The 23,936-nt window shown below is 37.0% G+C and overlaps 1 protein-coding gene across 32 annotated transcripts in view; it reads left to right on the top strand.

Annotated features, from left to right (window-relative positions):
• The window catches only part of MYO3B (myosin IIIB), a 205,671-nt gene that overhangs the window by 171,421 nt on the left and 10,314 nt on the right, over window positions 1-23,936 (top strand). Inside the window, exon 38 of one of the 32 annotated variants that reach the window (XR_015288943.1) lies at window positions 17,886-18,045. The exons of the other annotated variants lie outside the window; for them this stretch is intronic. The gene's annotated coding sequence lies outside the window, so the exon portion shown is untranslated. The remainder of the gene's footprint in view (window positions 1-17,885; window positions 18,046-23,936) is intronic. 32 annotated transcript variants of the gene reach the window in all.

The raw sequence follows: 23,936 nt of genomic DNA, 5'->3' as shown, positions 1-23,936 counted from the left end.
TTGACAGGGCTAGCTAAAAATATTAAATATTATAGGAAGAGCAAATGTAAAATGATTGGATAGTCTTTTGTTTTCAGACTAATACATTCATGAACCGTATTCATTCAATACTTCCAAATTGCTTCCCATATCATTGGAAATTACATACAATGTGAACAGAAGCCAGTCTCATGTATCTTCTTAGCCCCTTTTTTGTATTGATAAGTCCCATATTGATAAGTCTCCTTTCTGCTTAACCATAACATTCAGATAAATGAAAATACATGCAAATGCAGATCTATTCGTCAGCAGTGTGCTATGGTATTAGAAAAGCAATTAATTAAGATAACAGTATCTTCTTTAAACTAAAGAAACCATTGTGGTTTTAATGTCTTACATTAAATGTGAGTTTTTAGAAAAATTATAGTGTTCTTCTAAAACTTTGCATCTGAAATTAGTTCAACCTGTAAAAGCATTCTTCTCCTTCCAGAAATTAAATCCATTGATCCCTTTTAAGTACATGTTCTTTAATGGCCTTTGGCCACTTTTAGTGTCAATTTTAGGTACAGCTGAATCTAAACAACTGCAGTTTACGTGGTCATTACATAATTCATCTAGATTGATCAGTTTAATATCTGATTTTTCAAGATTTCCTCACAATTCTGGAATTTTAGCAATGCAGATATTTTCCTTTTGCCCAAGGCAATAATAGATGTGGTGTGCAAACACTGCTTTAAAGAGGGTGTCTGTCTGCTGATTTACATATTTTAAAAGTATTAAGATCAAAAGTAATGAGAATTTAATCCATATGGCATGTAAAAGATAAATAGGAATATTAATACTGTATCAAATACTAATTAAAGGAAACACCAGTCCTATTTTTAAAATCTTGCATGCAGATGAAAAAGAAGTCATTGCAAAGTTAAGATCTGATTCTTAAAGAAATTAAGAATTTTTTTCAAGCCCAGATTCTAACTGAGACTGAGTTTGTATGCTAGGCCAAATTCTGTTTGCATAGTACTTCACAGTATCACTGGAGTATTCCTTTCTTTCGAAATAGTGGTTCTAAGACTAAAAACTGCCATCAGCTTTGCTACCAGCTTTTAATATGGAAATTCTCTTTCATTATCCAAGAAGCTGAAATACCAGTGTTTTCTAACTTGCTTAAACGTACATGTCTAGGCTCTAAAATAGCTAATTTTAATCCCTGTTGGATTTTGATCAAGACTCGTGTGCAGATTATAGCAGTGGGTGAAGAAAATGTCATCTCCTTCGAAGAAAACCTTAGACAAGAGTGGTCAAGATGAGTCATAAGTTTTTCATGTCTTTGGACTAGAGTAAACGTCTGCCTTTCACTGTTACAGAATTTGTAGATGAAAGTACCTCGGGATGTGTGCTCCTGGCAGAGTAGCAAGTACTCAGAATAACTAGCTCTGGTTGCACTAGAGTTAGAAGCTTTAGTGCAGTGCCAACCTAACACTCCACACAGACAAATCAGCCATAGCTAGACATGTATGTATCATGGAGATACATTTAGAGCTTCATTATTTCTAAGACTTTAGACCTTCAGTTCTCTATTAAATCTTTGTTATAAATATTAAAAGGTAGGATATACTTTTAACAGAGGAGTTAGCTTGCAGTGAAAAGTTCCCTTTGAATTATGAGAAAAATAAACAGGGAGAGCTTATAACAAGTTTTGCTGGTACTGCACTTACTGCAGGTAAGTGAAAGAATAAACTTTATAATTTGCTGTAGCAGGCTGAAAAAATCTGTGAATAGCTGGAGTGATTTTTGTTTATCTTGAAGATACCTGAGACACAGCTGAGCCTGTCAGAGTGGAGAAAAAAGTGTGAAATGTTGAATCATGCTTCATCATGTGCATTACTCAAACTCTAATTCTTTCCTGTAAGTCTATGGTTCCTATGTGTTTCTTTATAACTAAAGCAAGTTGTCATCACTATAGAGCAAATCTTGCCCTCCAGAGGTTGAGAAAATAGGCTCTGATCATTGGACTGTTTTCTACTTAAAGGTGGCAGCAATTCTACTGTAGAAGGCAGTAAGACACTGTGCAGATTTTATAAACTTCCAGTGTTGCTGCTGTGTTCCCTTCAGACAGATCAGAGTAGTCAGGACAAAGTTGTTTTGACAGCTGACCAACAAATCACGATTCTTCTGTAACCTTGCATCCACTTTGAAAGTGCTACACCATTCTAAAGAAAATGGTACTGCCACACATCAAGCATGTACCTGTTGTTCCATGCATGCATGGAGCAAAGTTTGCCTGGAACTTCCTTAATGTTCTTAATGCAAGAGGCAATTTGTTGTAGAAGGAAAAAGGCAGTCAGCTAGAGAAAGAATGTGAAGGAGAGTACTGTAAAACATTCCCAGCTGCATGTATGTAAAGCCATTTAGCCAATCCAACAGATGATAAGTGGGGATGTAGACCCATCTGTTTCTTGTCCTTTTCCAGGAAATATTAGGTAGATGCAGTAATTGCACACTGTGCCCCTTCTTTACAGTCAGTCTAAGGAGGATTTAACAAAAGTACCAGTCTGGGTCCATCTAGAAGAAGCTGAGCTTTGTCCTGGGTGAGTTAATGCTTTTTTTTCTCAGTTGTCATTTTAAATATCTGGTGAGAGTGCATTGGCTCTGTGCCTTCTGAGTCAGGGTCTCCCTGGGAAGGAAGGATGTGGTTAAGCTCACTGAAGTTGTTTTGTGGACTGCTGAGTGGCCACGGGGCCTTGTATCCCAGGTGTGGCTTTTTTCTGTTCACTTTCCTGCAGAACAGCCCAGGTACTGTTTTTAATAGTTTCTGTGTATTTTGTAAAAGACCTTTTAAATATTGAATACATTTTCATTTTCCAGCTGGAAAATTAAAACATAGAAGTATATCATCACATGGTTCATTCAGTCTTGAAGCAATTTTGAAATGTTAACCAGAAAAATCTATCTGCCTTGGAGCATTTTTTGCATCAAACATTCCATGAAAATATTTTCCTGAAACTCTTTAAGTATTTCCAAATATTAAAGAAGGAGATGACTTTCTGAGTATTGGTGATGGGCTAATGCAGATCAAGTTCACATTTTTTTAAAAAAAAAAGTAACGTAAGCATTACAGTAAGGGAAGACTGACCAGCATCATTCATCACAGGCTGACACACTGCTGATGCTAATTCACATTCTGACAGAGGTGTTGTAGACACCAAATAAACAGAGCTTGTTGGTAAGTACTTCAACAAGCAGAGACAGGAACCAAAGAGAAGTAAGCAAGTGGCACAATGAGTAGTTTTGGAAATAAATAAACGGATAGGTGTATCCTTCCCTCCCCATACCATTCCCTCCTCGGCCACATCTTGGTTTAGATTTTGAAATGGTTTCTAGTAGCCATGCTTTCATTGCTCTTTTGAGAGCTAGGGAAGAGCAAATGATGGTGATTGGAAGAGAGATAATTATCTTTTCCCTTCAAGACAGGATGATTTCCTGAAGAGAGATTTTTCATTCCTGTAGTCTGTGTAGTACCTGTGTGTATATTTAGGATGTACTGTTGCCTCTGTATCTATCAGATAATAAAACTCATCCTGGATCAGCATTAAGGTTAGCTTGATGCCCTCTAGAAATTTACTGGTTAGAAGTTTATTCTCAGAGTTTATAGTGGTTCTGAACCTAAGTGCTTCTTTACATCCTTCCTTCTCTTTTGTAGTTTTTGTCTGGATAATTCTTAGCCCTGTCCTCCAGCTGAAGAAGCAAAATACTTCATGATCCCTGCCTATGATTTTAAAAGATCTCTGCTTCTTTAAGTGAGAGACTTGGAAATCTGAAGCCTGCATCCTCATTATATGCCACTCTGTATTTATGATAGCTTGATAGCTGTATTCCAGGAAAAAAATAAGAAGATATTCTGGTGGACTTCTACTTGGAGATGAACCCAAATGAGTAGAGCTGGACTGAAAAGATGCTAATCCTGGAGCACACACTACTTCCTTAGGATGGTGCCTGTGTTGCTTTAGGGCTGTAGTTTCCAATCTAATTGCAAGACAAGGTCAGTCTCCCAACAGCTCCAAGGCCTTTGTGTAGTAGAAGGTCTTTCTGTAAGACTGAGTTGTGTAAGAACTCACATTTACAGGTCCAAATGCTAGACTGTATTATTTGCTGCAGATAAGTGTCAAAAATTGGGGCAGCACTATTGAGCAGGGCAGCTGGGTCTCTAAGGTAGCAAAGCAGCATCTCAGTCAACTCAGTACTCAAGAACAAGAACATTCAAACTGTACTTGACACAGCCATTTTTCCTGTACTCAGTCACATCTTTTGCAGGACACACTATCATTTTGTTAGCCATTTTTGCACCTTTCCTGAAACCAGGGTTCTCACTACAGACACATGTGGATTTTTCTGCCTTTGAGAAAAAAGGCTTCCAGAAGATTGTGACAACTCACTGATAGCTATTTGTGTGCTATAAATATTACCAATCATTTGTAGAAGTGAATGTATGCAAACCATAGTCTGAGACACTTTTCACAAATCTCTGAGCATAAAAGAGATTTTGAATGTTGAAGTATTGAAGTGTTCCTGCAGTTCAGGTGCTATCCTGCTACGTGGACAGGATGTTGTAACTGTTGTCTGATGCTGGAAGGTGTCTTTCCTAGGTGTCACATGCTGCAAATTTACAGAGCAGCTCAGAGAAGCAGCCTGCAATTTCTTCAGCCTCCTCATCTTGTGCCTAGGCACTGCAAGATGCCTCTGTGTTTGTTTAGGTTTATTTGTCCATGGAGGATGTAATGCTTAAGAATGTCAGCATGCCCAGAGAAGCTGTGGATGCCCCATCCCTGGAAGTGATCAAAGGCCAGGTTGGATGGGGCTTTGGGCAGCCTGGTGTTGCAGAAGGTGTCCCTGCCCATGGCAGAGGGGTTGGAACTCAATCTTCAAGGTCACTTCCAACTCCAGGCATGCTATGATTCCCTAGAAACTTCTCTTCATGCAGGCTTTGACTTACAAAGTGAAGAACAAAGGTATCATTGAGGAATACATGAAACAATAAGCCTGTGCTTTATTTAATCAAAGTTAAAGGAAAATTAAATGAAAAATTTTTATTTTATTTCAGCATATTGCCTAGTTCCCTCAGCCAACCAAATCAGGGACAAAGGCTTTTCTGCCTTTATTCCCATTTCACAGCAGGATTTCTGCTAAATGAAGTTTTTTTTAGTGATTTCATTGATATCATTTCATATCTGTTAAAGTTTTTTATCTTTCTCTGATACCAGTCATGAATATGCCTTTTGAATACCCCTCTCTGTTGATGGACTTCAGCTGAACTAAAAAATCTAGGCATCGTTTCATAGGTCATTTTTCAGTGGAAATTCCAGTTGCTTTAGTGTTATTCCATCCTGTGTTCACAGGTAATTCCTGTTACTATCACCAGAATTGGGTAAAACAAAACCAAAATGAAAATATGTCTTTTCCTAACAGGCTTGGGATGGGGATGGTATTTCACAAAAATTTTAAAGGAGTATGAACAAGAATACTAATGTATAACATTTAATAACATAATTTCAAAACTATTTGTATACACATAAAACAGGTCAATGAATACAGCTTGTTACTAGTACCTGAAGCAGATTAGAGATGGCAAAAATGAAGCAAATTAATAAACAGCTTAAATAACCTTTAAAATGGGCACTGAGCTTCACTTTAATGACCAGGCAAATAGCAATATATTCCATCTTTGGAGCATCTGAAGTTTGGAATAACCCATCAACAGGAAGTATAAGAATAAGGGTTATGAGAAAAGTTTTCCTATAATTTGTAATCAGAGGTATTGCAGTGAGAAGTTACATCCCTATGGGTCAGCAATGAAAACTGCAGGGGGGTACCTTAGCTTTAGGTAGCCTGGCTTTCCAGAGCCATGAGGAGTCAGTAGAACTGTGACTGCTTAACTAGCTCCAGTAATTTGTTCACCCAGGCAGTTACCTACTCAATCCTGAGCAATGCAGACATCCAACATATGAAAAAATTCCAATAATAATTATTATATCACAATTTAATTCAGAGCATTTGGATGCGAGATGCTTTCATTGCTGGATAGATGTTTAACCAGTTGTGCTCAGCACACTTACAAAATCTGTTTGCTACGAGGATAAAACCTGTTGCCATATTTTGCAGGCTTTTTCCTCTTTCACTCCCTCATCCAGGGAATGGAACAGTGTAGGACCAGGAATTATGAGTGGAAATCCTGTATCTCAAAACCTAATGGCTTTAAAGACATTACCAAAAACTGCTCAGAGCATAATTGCCCTGAGGATGCCTTATCAGCACCAACATGCAGCTTGCTATATATAAAACTTTAAAGCAACTCCAGCTATACTGTCTTAGTATGATTCAGAAAGCTGAGCATGTGCCTTCTTTACCATGGAGCACCCTACAGGTAAAGCATGCCCTGAGTAGACTCAACCAAGGAGAAGAGATGAGCATGAGCCTATGGATGAGCAATTATGACTACCCAGAAAAGGATCAAAAAACATTATTGGTACTGCTTCAAGTCATGGGTAAAAAGGCAACTGCAGTGAAGCTGCAGTTTCTTGGAATTTGTTCAGCATAAGGGTGAATTTTACCCTGAAGGAATTAGGAAGCATTATAGATTCAACATATGGGATCATATGTCATTGTATTGTTTCCAAATGTTTCTTTTTAAGCTTTTTCCTTCCATTGCAAACAGATTATTTCACCACACATTGTCTAGAGAAGAAGAGGGTTTCATATTCCCATTTCTTTAATTTAGCCACTATTAAATCTGTATCAGTTTCATAATACTGTTTTTCAACATTATTTCATCCTTTGTTTCAAGCATGAACACCATAAGTGTGGTTTGAGGCAAGTGCTTTTAATATGTTGTTCAGGCACTGCCAAAGTCAATAGCAGAAATAGAGAATACAAGCAGAGATGGTCCTAAATCAAAATATTCCACTTGTTTATAAGGCTGTTCAAAATCAAACCAAGCCTTTTTCTTGACCCTTAGTAAGGGTCCCAATGAGGGAAACCAGCACTGTAGTTTGGTTGTGAGTCTAATTAAACTAAAATTGAAGATGTGTGGATTCTGCCCTCTCGTTGCCACGCGGATCAATATTCTCATGTAATGTAAATTGAGCTGATCTGTATCTCCCCCTTTTCCTGTGATTTTCTACTCCAGCCTTGGAGAAGAGCTCTGGTGTCCAGTGACATCTGTTCTAAATCATGTTTTGGAAAAAATGTAAATACAGAAAACTTGAGGTCAGACCCAGATAAAGCACTGGGCTAGCTCCCAAGGCCTCTCTACATCTGGGTTTGTTTGATATGAGGAAGGCTGTCCACAGAGTATTTGGTGATGATAGCAAAAGACCCTTCATTTAAGACTTTCCATGGATTTTTGCACAGGTACTGTAGGTATTAAAACCTTTTGATGAGCTCCCTATGTATAAAAATCTGTGGCTGGCTGGGTGCTGGCCTCTTCTGAAAAGGAGAATGTTTTGAGTAGCACAAATTCTTCATCCTGTTCAAATGAGTAGAGATGGTCTTCTGTGACCTTCTCTAGCCTCAGCCACTCTCATACTTGTCATGTTTTTTGCAATTAGTTTTTGTTTGTGTCTAATTCTGGTTGCCTATCTGCACAGACCTACATAGTTCCCAGATCTTTAATTTATCAGAATTAACAGATTTTAAAGATGCAAAGTTTTGCTAGAGAGTGGTAGCTTCACGTTGAACTACTTTAAGGCAACATTGCAGAAGCAAGTGCTAAAGTCCACATTCATAAAAGAGTTGAGGTGCCTAAAATAGTCTGTTGAATTGTACAGAGCAGGCATCAGCAGATCTTAGATTCATGGGTGTGTTAGAAAACTGCCCTAGGCATGGGATAGTAAACTTCTTGGTCTCTGTAAGCTTGATAGAGTTGCTTTTTGTTTTCCTATTCTAAGGCCTTTTGGAACTGTTCTGGGCATTATTGTTTCCCTAAGATCAATAACTGTGAAAATCAAGCTCTGTTGGAAAAGCCACAGAGAAGCAGAGACTTCTTAGCTAGAAAACAGCTTTACAATGTGGAGCTGGCATACATTTTACATTTTTATCGAGTGTGTATTTACCAGTTAGTCAGCAGCCTGAGCCAGTTGATTTAATGAACTTAGTGTGATTTATGCATAGCTTTTATTAATTATGCCAATAGGGATAAACATTGGATACAAATAGATGCAGATGTCTCACTTCTTTCTCCTTTAAGTAATACTATTTCTTGTCATTAAACTACCTCATTTTTACCTACTCCGTGTGTTAGAAAGTGATCATTTCTTACCTTCCATACTATTGTCCTTCCAAAGGTAAGGCTGAAAACTTTCACCAACCCATATTTTCACTGGTCTGGGCTATGTGCAAGGCCAATACAGAAGTTCAGAGAAGAAAACATTTTCTCCTTCTCCCCTTTCTCCCATCAGTGGAATGTATATTAAATAGTAAGTAGGCCACAGAAACAGAGAGCATGTGAATGACTTGAGATCCTCGTAATTTGAGCAATCAGAGAAAAAGGGGGCAAGCACCTGGCTTTCGATCTCTGTTTGAATGAATATTTAACTACTTTATGTAAAGTGGAACACTTTCAACAAATGAGGCTGAGAGAAACATACCTAAGAATATTTTCTAACCCAGCAGTTAGGCTACTCTCCCGAGAAACATGATGTTTGGGTTCAGGTCCCTGTACCAAATCATTTAAAGGAGGTGCTTGAAGCTACATCTTTCACAATCTAAGAACATGGCCTAATCACTGCATTTTTGGATATCAGGGGTGGCAGCACTACCTCCTCTGTTTTGGGAAAGGAGTCCCCTTGTGACAAAATCAGAATGTTTTGTTTTTTGAGATGCCAGAATGAATTCTTTCAACATCTCTGAAGTTTTTTCATGTTATTTCAGTTGAAACTGTTAGCTAATATGACCTGAATTCACAAAAAAAAAGTTTCTGTTGCCCTAAAATTCCAGTATTAGTGAGGGAACAAATCAATAAAAAAGAAGCCTCATTAACTTCTAACTCAGGCACTCTACAGTTGTCTGGTCGTGGCACTTCCTGAATAGGGCCCATCAATGGCTGTGTTTTAGGATTTTTATTGGGATGTTTCCCTTCCACATAGGTGGATGTTCCTCCCCTTTAGAAGGAGGACTGTGATCTTGAGTACCCAGAACTAAAAGAAGATTTAAATTATTCTGCTGCAGAATGGTAATGGCCAAAAAGTCAGAACACCTTTCGGAAATCTTTAGGTATTTTCATCCATTAAATGCCATTTGGAAATTACACAACTAAATACTAAGCTATTTTTAAAGATAAAACCCCTTATGTGCATCAGCAAGTGTAGTGAGATCATTTTATTGACTTTGTGTGCTACTTCAATAGTTTCTCATCTTCAAATGCTATCCTTTGATACTACTTTAAAAAAAAACAAAACAAAAGCAGAATCAAAAACATAGTCAGTTTTTTGTGACATCATTGACTTTTTTCCCTCATTGAGTATGGACAATAAGCACATTTTTCTGATATTGTAAGTTAAATTTTCAAAGTTCTATTTTTATTAGCTGTTAGAAATACATTTGGGTGCTATTGTGGTTACACTCTGGCAGCAGCAGAGTTCTTCTTATTCACAGGTATGGCATAAATTCTTTAAAATTATAAGAAAAACACAGTTGCAGGCAGGATTTTTGGTTTTGTTCTTTTGTTTCTACATGAAGGACAAACATGTCCTCTCACGTATACACCTCTTTAGTGGTGTGATACATGATAGGACACTTAACACTTGCTTCTGACTATTTTCATTCCAGAAATAAAACTAGAAAAGGTAATCAGCTGTGCTCTCTTAGCTCCATGGTCCCCTTGGACCCTCTCTTATCTTGGAGTTTCACTGAGTCTGATGAACTCAGCCTTCTCTTGGTGAACCCAGGTTCCCAGTTAGTGTTTGGGCACTCAAGTCTTTCTTGAACAGTGGCACAAGATACTGCTGTTTCTTGCCAAAGGGCAATATATCATGGAGCTCTTCATAGTAGGAATTACTCTCTCTTCCTCTCTGTGCATTGAGCTGCAGTGTAATAATAATAATAGGTAATGATAATGTTTATAATGTCATCATTAGACATCTGAATTTAATACTTCAGCAGAGATAATTGGGAAATTAATCCCTCACATTCTGTGTGTGTTCAAACAGTTATCCATCCTAGTCCTAGCTGTCTGCAGCCATGGAGGAAAGAGGAAGAAAGATGAGTGTAATAAAGACATTGTCCCTTTGCTGGCACTGTCAGATGATACAGGCACCTCCTCCTCACAGGCCACACAGCAGCTGTGTAGCCAGTCTGCCCACATCCTACTCTGCAAGGGTTTATGTTGAGACCTAGTAACTGGAGTCCTTTTTATCTGAAAAATAAATACACAAAACATGTAAAGCTAAGACTTCATATGCCAAAACCTAATACACTTTGTACCTCTACACAAACTTTCCAGATCAAGTCCTAGTAGCAGAGATTGAATTGCAGAATGCAAAAAAGTATGATAAGTGTAGTTAACCTCTCCTATATATTTTAATAATAAAAATAAGGATTTATGGTTCTGTATAAATAATACTGTGAACAATGCTAACAAAAAGGTGACAGAACAGTAACTGGTTTTGGACAAAATGTGTTATTGGTTGAGAGTAAGAAAAAGGGATAAATCACAAAAAATAACAAATTTTTAGGAATATTTGTGCTATCTCATAAGCCCTCACAGGATCCATCGTTATGCAGTGGGATAACACATTGACTTCATGTAGACTGCTGACATGAATGAGTGTTTGTAGTAAAAACTGAAAATCTGGTTTTCCTGTATGTAGTGCTATAGATAGTTTTATTCTAGTAATTTCCATCTTCAGAGAAGAAAAAATATCTTTGGCACCTCTTATTTTTGTGTCTGCATTTTAAAGATACTAATAATGCAAAAATTACCTAATCAAAAATGAAATGTGTGACAGGAGGGAGATAATTTTCTGCTGCTCTCCATTGTGAAAGCAAACAATGAACTATAACTTAGGGTCCACAAGTCATGTTTCTTTCCTTTTTTCTACATTGTAACTTAAATGTTTTTCAAAACTCATAGTTTTATGGGTCTCTTTGAAGTAATTTATGTGATTTCTACATTATTTGAAAACATAAATTTTGCTGATTATCTTCAATTTGCTTTTGTCCACCCAACAGTCTCATATTCATTTAATTTAGACACAGACAAGACACTACACATTGATTCATACTCTCCATGAAATCACAAGTTATTCTTACATTTGTTTTATTGAAGAACCTAGCATAAGAATTTTCTCATCAAAGTTTAGCCTGAAGTATTCTTACATATTATTGTGTGTTGGTAGGAAGGATATGGCTCTCAATCATCTCTGACTTACAATTGCTTCATGAGTTAGTTTGAGTATTGTGTAAATAGACTGAGTGATGAACTTTAAAAATTTACTGTATCTTCTGTGAGGGAAGAGAAATGTATATTTCTCGCCTTTTACTTCACAATGCCCTTTAATAATGGGAATAATTAATATAGTCCATTCTAAAGACTGGAGTTAAAATTCTGTTGCACATTTTTATTTTACTCTTATTTCTCTAAGCCATGCTAATATCAAGGTGTTTTTCTGATACTTCCCAATTTTTCCAATCGTATTCTTAGTGTTGGGGCTGGCTTCAGAGGAACTAGTTCTAATAGTGAAAATGTGTCCCCATGTTAGTGCTTTCAGGACATGAACCTTCCTACTGGGGCCAGGATATTTTCATTATTATTATGGCATTAGTTCAGTAGGAGACTTTGATGACTGTGTTCACAGCAGTAAAGCTGATTTTTAGGTTTTGTCTCCATGGGAAAGTTAGTATAGAGTAAGCTGTAATACAAATTTATGATATAGCAACTCAATGCATGCCAGTGCTTTGCAAAGCTGCTCAAGCTAGATGTGAATCAGACCCCGGAGGCAGTATAGCTGGATGAGTGCAGTGCCGTGCCTAAGCTAATTAGTCCTACTGAGAAGCAGGATATGTTATGGAAGAGAGTTATGTTAATATGGCCACACTTCCTGGCTATCCAAAAGAGAGAAATCAGAAATGGCATTCTGTGGCAATAGGTACACTTGCAATGTTCCAGTCTGTTCATGTTGTAATTCTGTGGGTCCTTTGTAGGTCATTCACACAAGGAATTAGTGCACAGTAATTAATAAAGTGATAATTCACAAACTTTGCATACTCTGCAATACCCACAGACCCAAGTACAGAATCAGGACACAAACAGATTTTGATGTTATATCACAAGCTACTCCATAGAGATACACTATTCAATAGCAGCCAAGAATCTAGTATAGACTTGTAAGAAGGGGGTTAATAAAATCAAGTATCTGTAGTAATTAGGAGGTGGAAAACATATCCAAATCAACTCCACAAAAAATTCCAGGAAGCACTTAACCTGTGTTTTCTGGAGTGACAAGAAATTCTGTGTACCTGCAGTAACACACTATGCACACTATGGAGGAGCCTGATTTTCCAGAACAGGTAAGGTGTAATGTTCTAAATATCAGTCTTTCCAGTGCCTCAGTTTGAACCCTGAAATCCATGCTCATTTTGCTAAAGAAGAGTTCATCAAGTTCTGAGGAATAAAATGTCAATAAAGTCTCTTGAATTACTCATGTTTTTATGAGAGAAGTAAAGAATCTAACTAATTTCATAGCATCTACCATTTAAAAAAAGTACACTCAAGTACAAAGATTGTGTTCAGAGGGGAATATAATACAGTGAACTGATTTATTAATGCAAGCTGTACCTGTCAAGAACAGTGATTTTAGAACAAAACAACATACTGTCACATAAACAAGTCACTATATATGAGAAGGTCAACTTACTTTATTTTTGTATCTGCACAAATGTGTGCATCTTCCTGTTCCTCCATGAGCTGAAATCTTCATCAAAATTTTCTTTAGAAGCATTTAGGAAATGCTAAATTTCCTATGGAGATTGATGAAGATTTCAACCTAAATGGATGAAAATTATACATATTCTGTGCTTTGCACTCCCCAAACTCTTACTACAGGTGGTGTTGTTAAGTAGCATGAAACACATAGCTTAAGTTTGCTATATTATTACTGAGATCCCAGCATTGTAATTTTTTGCAGACCTCCCTCACTTTTCTTTGAAGATCTCTTCTACATTTTCTAAATTTACTTTGGTGTTATTGGACACTTCCATCTACTACTTCAGGATGAAAGATAAGAAACTGCACCACTGAAAATGATGAGCCCTCATTTGTATATATGTCTAGCATTCTTCCACTAGATCCATAGTGTGAGTTGTCAATAAAAGGTTGTGATTTGGATTGTGAAGTTGTATGAAAAACAAACGTAGGTGCTCTTTCACAGGTTAACAGACATCTTTTAAGCCTGAAGGTTTTTTCTACTCCTGCTTATTTTTCAAAATCTGTCATTGACTGGATAGTTTGGTTATGCTTCTTCAGTTTCAGTGGCCTGAGTTTGAGCTGTAGATCACTTCCGAACTATTACTAATTGAGGGTCACAGTAGCAATTAACAGCCCCTTAAAAAAACTGGATTGCTGTAGAACTTAGATCAGCAGCATTAGTTTCCTTTATCTAGCCAAGATACCTCCTTTACTTACAACATTTACAAATGTCAGACAAAAGTACTGTAGTGCACCAGAAAGTAAATATCTAACTAGTGGTATTTTTACAAGCTTCAGTCAAGCTAGTTTTCATGCCTCCTTTAAAAGTTATTGCTGCCAGCTACCTTGAATTCAGAAAAAGACCTTCTTTCTTAATGAAGAAATCTACTGAGAGTTTTATCTTGGGCTTCTACCATTTATTCTTTGAAATATATGCTGAATCTGCTACACTCAAATTTGAGATACTAGTTGTATCAATATGGACCCATGGTTTCAAGCCTTTAGATATGCAAATTGTGTTTCTGTAACGAACAAAACCTTAGAGACCATGCTGTTGTGGTTCCACCGAGCCTTTATTGCGCCTCATCATTATGCTAAATTAATACAAATTTCCTGTGTGTCCAGAATTCAAAGTCAATCAAGTGGCTTAATCTCTGAGGGCATGGAATAAAAATGCTATTATTACAGTTTGGAAGAAGGTGAGGGATTACCTTTAAATGTATCCAGGCTATATGCTACAACAGCAACTCTGAAACACAGACCATTACGAACTGCATCTTAATAGAGTGTGAACTTACAGATTGCCTCTTGCCCTACTTTTAATCACACAGACTAACTTCCCACAACTGTACAATGCATTTTTGGCAAATTCAGTAGTTGGCTCTGTAGAGAAGTAGTATTAGGAAGGTATTTGTGATTTGTTACTCTTCTTTAATGCACTGAATGTTTTGACTATTTTTGAAAGTTAATCTCACTGTTTACTTTTCATGTTTGTTTCATCTTTTTCCCCATATGCTTTGCTTTTCTTAGCTAGAATCCACAAAATGAACCAGTGCCAAGTGTCCAGTGAGTTTTCTGAAGCATATTAGCACATAAGATGCAGCTCTTAAGATCCACAATCTCCAGTTTGAAAACTTGTGTATTAGTTGCTCCAAATGTGTTTCGGAGACTATCTCTAAAATTGATGATACTGTCATGTTATTTAGGACTTGTACTTCAAAGTTGCCAAAGCTATTTATTTAATCATACTGACTAAATCATCATCCTAATTCTTCTTTGAAGAAATAGCTATCATCTTATTGTGCAGAAGTATCATGAGTTGCTCCATTGTTGATGCTGTGTTTGTAAGAATTTTTTTGATAGCTTTTTTTCTGAACAATTTTGAAAATTTATCATACCTCCCACATGGTACATGGTTTTACTTTGGAAGACAGGGAAGGACAAAATATTCACTTGAGATTCTTTCTAGTCCTGTTTTCTTTAACTTCACTAAATAAATAAACTGCATCTACACTCTAAGTCCCAGCCATGGCATAATGCTGAAGAGACAAACTTACATTATGGCAAACCTTTGAGTGCATGATGCTTGTGTAGGTGTCCCTAGGGTTGTTGTTTCTACTTTAGGATTACCACCTTGGATAAAAACTCATGGAGAAGGGAAAATGGGGCATTTGCAGAAAACTGAAGAATTACTAGCTTTTCTTTTTCTTCATCTTTGCACAGAATTTCAGCTTTTGCCCTTCAGAAGCTCAGGCTGATCTGGTGCACTGCTAGCAAAGAGGCAAGTGTAATACAACCTTCCTGCCATAAACAGTTAAAGCTGATATTGAAATATCTTTACAGTGAAGATTCTGATATTTGCCTTGTGAAAAGTTACCTCAGCCTCCATTTCAGGTGCCTCTTAGGGATCTTTTCTGCTTGAATTTATTAATTTTAAATAAATATTGCTCTCTTTCCTGGTCATTTGAATATTAGCAACTTTACACACACACACAAAAAAAATAAATTAAAAAATCAACAAGCAGAAAAACCCACTCACACATAAAAAAGACATTTCCAGTCCCATCCAAATCTATTTATCCTAATTTTCTCTTTCTCACAATAACCAAGAGGAAAATCCTAGGGTATAGTGCAAAAGTAGGGCAAGCAGAGATATTTGCCAAGAAGTTTGGCTCCAGCCAAACATGATTTGTGGCTCAGGGATGTCATGATCTGGAAGTGATCTCTTCATATTAAATTGCTCTCAGTTGGATTTTCTGCTATGAAGTTCTTCATTAACTTGTATTGATCGTATGGCATTGCTCGAACAATGAGAGAGACATCATGATAATGCAAGATTTTTATCACCTGATGGCTATTGTATTAACCAGGTCTTCTAGAACTAGGAAATAGGATGTGATATGTGATTCCAGCATACCTGGAATGACCTGGTTTTTATCAGTTGCTGTCTTCTGAAAAGATCACAAGCCAACTGTATCATGGGATGCATCCTCAGCAGCATGACCATGGGAGGTGATTCTGTGCCTCTACTCTGCTCTTGTGAGACCCCACCTGGAGAGTTGCATCCAGCTCTGGGTTTCTGAACACATGAAAGGCAACAATATGTTGGTCCAAGTTCAGAGAAGGGACACCAGGTTGACTCTAGGGATGGAGCACCACACCAATGAAGAAAGGATGAGACAATTGGGATTGTTCAGCCTGAAGAAAAGATGGCTTTGGAATGACCTAATTGCAGTCTTCAGTGACTGAAAATGGGGCTCACAAGAAGGATGGAGACGAACTTTGGACAAGAAAATACAGTGTCAGGACAAAGGGAATGGCTTCAAACTGAAAGAGAACAGGTTTAAATTAGATATTAGGAATAAATTATTTATTCTGAGGCTGATGAGGCACTGGAATAGGTTGCCCAGAGAACTTTAAGATGCCTCATCTGTGGAAGGGTTCAAGATGAGGCTGGATGGAGCTCTGAGCAACCTGGTGTGATGGAAGATGTCCCTGTCCATCTCAGGGGAGATTAAAACTAGATGATCTTTAATGTTCCTTCCAACCCAGGCCATTCTACGATTTTATGATTTAACTAAAAACTTCCACAAACCACCTTGGGTCAAGTTTGAGGATGGAAAGAAAAATAATAATCTGTTAAGTTTTCTGCATTGTCTGGAAGTAGTTTCTGTTATTCAGATGGTTTGGCATGAATTATTTTTCCCTGAAATTACAGTTCTATTTGTATAAACCTCTTGGACTTTGACTAATTGCCACACCTCTGGAACCCGCTATTAGATGTTATTATGTGCATGGCTTATAAGGGCTTCTGCATATTCAACATAAGGGAAGACAGCTTCCAGACCATACCTGTAGAAGCATGCTTTTTGCTGACAGGTTTGAATCTTATCCATTAGTCACTGATATTTTGGTTCTTTTGTATGCTTTGTTTAATCTCTGCCTTTTTCCTCTACAGTCAAATTACTCACAATAGAAACTGAAAGAACTGACAAATACTGAAAGATCAGAACTGTGTTGGAAAGAAAAAAACAGCAAAAGCCAAGATTCTAACTATTTATGGATCTTGTTTCCCAACAAAGTGTATCTAAATGCCATTGTTTCAGGGTTCAGAGACAGCTAAATGATTGATTTCACATAAAATATTTGTTGTTCTAATTACAGTGTCATCTGAGTCATTGGCAACAAACAGATGCAAAAACAGCCTTTACATACCATCTTGAAAAACTTATGATTTGCTTAGTGTGCTTTATAATCTAAAGCATATGGCTTTACACATAACTGCAGTATCCAAAATGAAGCCGTATGTAATGAATCATTTAGTGGAAGAAAATGCATTGCTTCTGTTACAAGTTCTTTCAGTGTGTGTATTCAAATGGTTCTGTTTAGGGTTATAAACAAAAGGATATGCTTACAGTTTCAGCAGTGTGTTACAGATTCTGGGATGCACATGACATCAAAGAAGCTACACTAATTTCCCTAGCAGTCTATGGCTCTTGGCACTATGAGCACACTCCATCTGAATAAACAGAATTCTAGTTCACCACAATTGTGTGGGGGATCCAAGGTGATAGTGAAGCTTGATTTTGTTTTATTTTATATCTTTCTGTAGGACTTTTTAGTCCTTCAGATTCTGTGTTCGATGAATCAGGTAACTACATTAAGCTATAGACTACAAAGCACTTGACACTGAAAATTATTAAATCTAATATATTATTCATAAATAATGAACCCAGGTAAGAACTTTAAGTACACTAGAGTTGCTAAGGATTAATCATTCTTTCTAAGTCTTAATAGGTTGGTTTTTTTAAGTAGTTAGCATTCTTTCCATTAGCAACACTTACGTGAAGATTCAGTAAGATACTTTGTGAGTTAGCAAGAGCTGAGGTCTTGTAACTCCTCAAAGCACATCTGATTTATTATTCTTTCCATGCTTGCTTGTCACTAGCAGCATGAAGAGTGCCAGCTCCTATAAATATTCCTGAACACTCTAACGTACAGGAAGGGACCAAGGGAATTTGGTGGCAGGAATGGTTCCCATCATACTAGATCTCATTATATCAACAGAATAGATGGCCTTACTGAACATTTGTGGACATCTGAAGCTATTGGTAGGTAAGCACAAAATATTCTGGAGAGAATTACAATTGCTAATGGTATTATGTCAATATGCCTCCAGGCTCCTGATGTTACTAGATTAATTTAATCATCTGATGCCAAAACATAGGTTCTACTGTTTCACATTGATGGTTTTTATTCCCTTGTCTTCTTTTCCTTAGTTTCTCAGTACCTTACTTGTTTATTTTTTTGTCTTTTTCCTCTTTCCTGTAGTTTTCTCTTTTCCCTCTTACTAATCTCAGAAAGGATAAGAGCATAATGAAGACATACCTTATTACTCAAGTTACCATGGAGTCTTGCTCTTTATTCTCTCCTACCCTGTGGTGTTGTCTCTTGGTGTAGTTTTGCTTGTACTGAGATTAAAACCTTAGAGTGACAGTGTGTTTATTTTCTATCAGCCTCTCCAGCATTTTTGCAGAACTACCATAATATAATTGAATTTATAGTATGTTGCATAGACACAATTACTTCATTATTTCCAAATGAAGCTACAGATTACTCTACAGTATGTGTTTAGTGAAGCCTATTAGACCTGTTATCCTGTCCTTGTTTCTGATACTTTCATAGTTAGAAACATTAACAGGCAATGTACAAGTACCCTGTGATGTGGGCCAGGTGTCTCTTAATGTGTGCTCATACTAAAGCCACACTGGCTGCAGCTTAGTACAGGGATATGCAGGATATTTCTGCACTAATGGGATTGAGTATGGCAGGCAGACGCAGCAGGAGCTCAGTGGGGACTAACTGCTTGAGTATTCACTCTGCTTCCCCAGCACATTTTTCATTTTACTCCTATTTTGCACTTCACTTTGCACCTTTGCACTTATGGTATGATACAAATTCGTGCAAATGGTGGAGAATCATGGCAATGGAAAAGGAAGGAAAATACATTTGTATGAACACTCATAGCCAAATAGCTTTGTGTGCCCTTTGTAAATCACTCTTTTTAAAAATAAAGCTGAAATAATGAAGTCATGGATTAGTTAATTTGCAGCAGTTTTTTCTGCCTAAGTGATGTTTAGTCAGTCCCGTTTAACACTGATATGAGTGGGACCAGAATCATTAGCCCCTTGAGTTGTCTCCTTGAACAGACTTGCATAGCACACAGGAAAAGATAGCTGTTCCTTGAAGTCAACATGCTGCACATAATTATCCACTAGCATCCAGTCCAGGAGGAGGTTGTATATTATCATTGTCTGTGAGGTCATTTCTGCATTTGCCTAAGACTTCAAGAGAAAAGTGAAGTTAACTTGCTGCCTTGAAAAATGATTCAAAACTGGAAACTTGAAAACATCAAAATACATATAAATTATCAAAGGAGAACAAAGACAAGTTTTTCCACAAAAGTCTTCTCCCCAGGCTATAACAATGCTTTACATAGGCATGATCAATATATCCAGGCTTGAGAACCAAAGTCTTTTGGAATAAATTAGACTGGCAGGAAAAGAAACAAACAAAGAACAAATTAACATGATTTTAAACATTGCTTAAATTTTCATGAATGTAGACCTTGAGATGTTATGATGAGATCCCATGAGTCTGTGCTAATATTTGCTTATAATTAAGGGTTGCACTTTCATGTTTCGTCTGATATTATAGATTGGAAATCAGCTACATGCTTACTGTTTTTCTTGGTCATAGTGATTTCTCTACTTTATTTGCTTACTCTGTAAATAATATATATGATTCCTTAAATGGCCCCATTACCCTTTCTTTAACAAACTGCCTCTTCTCAAATGCTAAATCTCCTTGTTTGAGTAATTAGAAAAAAAACCTACCTGTCCTGTGATACTAGGTTTGTGTTCACCTATAGCAGAAAATAAGACAAGACTAACACCTCCCAAACCTGCTTTGGGCAAATGGCTTCAGAAGGAAAATGGGTGTACTCAGCTCCACTCTTCAATATGTGTCGTGATGGATGAAGTCCCTTCAGCAAGGGAACTGGCAGCACAGCCTCTTTGGGGCACTGAAGCATTGGCAAAGAGCCCTTGTGTGCATTCCCTGCAAAAAAAAAAAAAAAAAGATGTCAGTGTTTAGAGCCCCAGGTGTGCTACACCACCCTTAAAACAATCGGATTCACATTGCTTTATTTTACATTTTCCAAATGCAGTTAAGCTGTTTCCTCACCATTTCTATGTAGAATTCTCCATAAAGGAAAAATTAGCAATGTTTGGCAAGATTATCAGCATCAAGAGGTTTTTGAAGCAAGAGTTTAGTCATTTAGAGTTTATGGAGAGCCTAACTTCATTTCAGCAAGCAAAATCTGATTATTCTGTTACTCTGACATGGCTGCCCAGTGCCTGGTACCCATGCTTTCAATACTAAGATAATCAGGACAATAAGGACATTCAAGATGAGATTTTCACTGACCATCGAGTCATCTGCCCCATGGGAAGTCATTAGAAAAATGTTTTTTGCCACTACTGTTTCGAAAGTATTGGTCAGGGTGGCCCAAATCCTAGATGCAAAAGTCCATGTATCAGAGCTAAAGAGGAGTTTGAAGTCTTTTGTAAAATCTTACCGTTTAGCAATTTGTGCATTTCTGAAAGAGTCCTTTGCAGCTTATGGAAAGGATGGATTTTCAAACAGAAAAATCTCGTAAATAAGATATAGGAAATGTATTAATCATCTCCAAGTCAAGAGATGTCTTTAGAAATGTCAGTATAATGGATAGAATGGCTAATTGAAGAAAAATATTTCCATTTCAGCCATAAGAAAACAAAGAAGAACCATGTGGAAATTCAGAAACTATATCTCAACATTTAAAAGATCAATACAGATATTCTGCAGACTGAAACTTCTGATAAAAATCACGTTAGATAAATTCATTCTTGTTAAGCTAGGTGTGATCTGTGTCACATCTCTTCAATAGTTTTTAAATTTTGCTTAAGTCAAAACATGCCTTTCTAAAAGCTTCAACCTGACTTTCCATCATACTGCTAAATATTTTTTTTTTTCTAATTGATAGCTTTCAGTATGTGCTCTACTTCTGGTCTAAAATCTTCTGACCATTAGTTAGTCTAGACTCCTGTTTTCTAATGTGAAAAACCCTCCACCTTCTATATAGGGGTTTACACTTGCTTCAGATCACCTCTTCAGCTTCTTTTGAAAAGAATGAAGTAGAACAGTCTTCTTATATTTCTTGCCATGTGGCAGATTTTTCAGAGTTCAAATTGTTCCTGTTCTCAAAACATTCTGCCCTCTATTGCATCCATTTCAATTCTGTACACAATGGTAAAACTGTTTTTCTGTTTCTGTTGAGCAGTTTTCTTTTCTTTGCACCCTGTCTGCTTCATATTCAGCTGAATATTTGTAGTTCTCAAAGTAGTGTCTCCTGGAAACACTGCTTTCTAACTATGTAATTCCCAGTTCATAAAAATATATCTTGAATGTTTGACTTCACATTTACTTGAAAAAAAGATATCTTTTCAATCTGTCTGAGCTCTGCAAGTCCTGTTTTTTGGCTTGGGCTCTTATGTATCAAAGAAATAAAAAGGATAACCAACAGTGGTAATAGAGGACTAAACAGAAACACCATCAGTTTCTGTACTTAAAATTGCTTTCTACTCCAACAGAATGATCCAGTAGCCAGTTTCTAGTTCCCTTTACCATAAGCCACATAAATTTTGTGATGTCTTTAGGGAAGCATCCACATGAGCCTGCTCATCCACATGCCAGCCTCTCTGAGCTCAAGTGAGAGGAGGATGCCCAGAACCTCAGCTACCCTGCACTTAGATCAGCTGACAAAGTGCACTTTGCAGAAAACATTTTGCCTACTCTCTGTATTTCTGCCCTGCAGTAAGGGATTTATCAAATAAGAATTTGTAACCTAAAGAATTTCTGTGCTCGGAGTTACAAGAATAGGTTTTCTTCCAGACAAAAGGGGGACAGATCTCTTTTTTAAAAAATGGTGCTAAAGGACAGCCTGAAGAAAGTGCATGTGCTCACCCTCTCATATGGTCTCTAAATTTGTAGCAAACTAAGAAGCCTGGACATGCCAGAGGCACTTGGCACAATTTCTGTGCAGTATAGACAATACTTGGTTAATGATACTGGTGCTGCTACTATTGCTATTAAATGACAAGTGATTTTTTTCGTATTGGTGGCTTTCAGTTTGTCATCAGAGTAAAATATTTTAGAACAGCATTTAAAATGCCTATTCAACTGCTGAGTGTTGAGCACATGTTAATACCATTTTCTCCAGATATGGTAGTTTATGATAAATGTTACCAGATTTTGTACTGTTCATGTAGTGTGCAACTAAGACAAATGGGCCCACTGAAAGGGTATTTCCTTTGGAGAATACAAGCTGCAGACCACCCGTAGGATACACAGAAATAATTAACTGTCAGGATAAAAAGGTAGAGCAAAATATTAGTGACTCAGAATCCTAATAAATAAAATACATTTAAAAACCCAGCCTATATATATATGTGTGCGTGTGTTTTGAAAAAGAAAAAAAGTGAAGGCCTCAAGAGCACTTAGGGGAAAGGAAAAAAACCTACCCCATGATATTATTGTACTGTTTAAAAATTTCTAAATATATGTGGGCTGTGTTTTTACCTCTGGCAAGCTGCAGAGAGGTGTGTAAAATTATGCAAAGCAGTGAGTACCTGAGTTCTCTTTCTAGAATAAAAATAAATTAATGGAAGGGTATTCAATACACTTATTGCTGTAAGAAAAAACTCAAATGGCCTTGTGACTGAAAATATTGCTTGCAAAAATTGCAGACCCTGCTATCCTGAGAAAGCTCTAAGATCAATTTGAGTAACTTCCAGAGCAGAGACTAGAATGTAGTTAATGACAGGTCTTTTGCAACATTTTCAGGCTTCAGGGAGAGCAAAATTGCGTTTTTATCCTATCTGAATCATCATGAAAAAAACTTTCAAATAAACAGATATTATTTGGGCACCCAATTTCCTCAGAAGTATTTTCTGGTACAGCTTCTGGTTTGTCTGGTTGTATACAATACAGGCAAGTAGCAAAGGTTCTGGATTAGTCATCACAGTCTCTTTAGCAAAAATACAAAGGTTTACTTAATTTGAAAGTATTAAGTATTGAAGCATTAGGTATTAAATTAGTAAGCAGCATGAGTGAATTATTTTAAAGTTTTTTTGTATTAGTGGATAAATATAACCTTTCTCTATAAAATTAGGTTTGAATTTTAGATCCAGCTCTGCAGTCAGTTCCCTGGTGGTCATTTAACCCACCACCCCTCCCAGATGTTGTGATGGAATGGAACAAGTGCTCCTCTCCCACGCAGACATTGCAGTCACACACTGAGAGGAAATTAATATTTTTTTAAATTTTATTATTGAGTGGAAGAAACTGAAAGAGGGAAAATCTCTCAGACCAGTCTTTTGGCTGAAAAGGCCAAAGTTCAGATATCTCCTCTACCTCGTTCAGATTGCAGGCACAAACTATAAGCCTGGGTGCATAATAAACCTCTTTTGTAATGTTACCTGCTCCTTAAGGCCACATCATGTCAATGGATTTGTGAGATTAGAGCCCTGCATCTGCAAAAGCCATATTAACTTCAGTTTTGAAGTGTTTAAAGGAACTCATGCTACTTGATCTTTGTGCTGGCCTTTTGTATATGAGCAAGTTCCTTGTGCAGTATGGAATGCAAATGTGTAGGATGGATATTTTTTTTATTTCAGTGCTGCCAAACCCTGTTTTTATTCATACTGTCACTAAAATAATTTTTAACAGGGAGATATGAGAAAATTCAAAGGCATTGTGAGAATCATTTGAAAATAAATCACCTTTTCTTAACCCCAGAGTATCTTGTAGTAACTTACTTATTTTTAAAATAGTTACCTTGTAATCGAAAATATATACCATGGAAAATACCTGTTAAAATAAAATATAGCACACCATAATA

The sequence above is a fragment of the Cyanistes caeruleus genome, chromosome 7, assembly GCF_971803275.1.
Source record: "Cyanistes caeruleus chromosome 7, bCyaCae1.hap1.1, whole genome shotgun sequence".
Lineage (NCBI taxonomy): Eukaryota > Metazoa > Chordata > Aves > Passeriformes > Paridae > Cyanistes > Cyanistes caeruleus.
The sequence above is the reverse complement of the archived record's forward strand: the minus strand, read 5'-3'. Positions and strand labels throughout refer to the sequence as shown.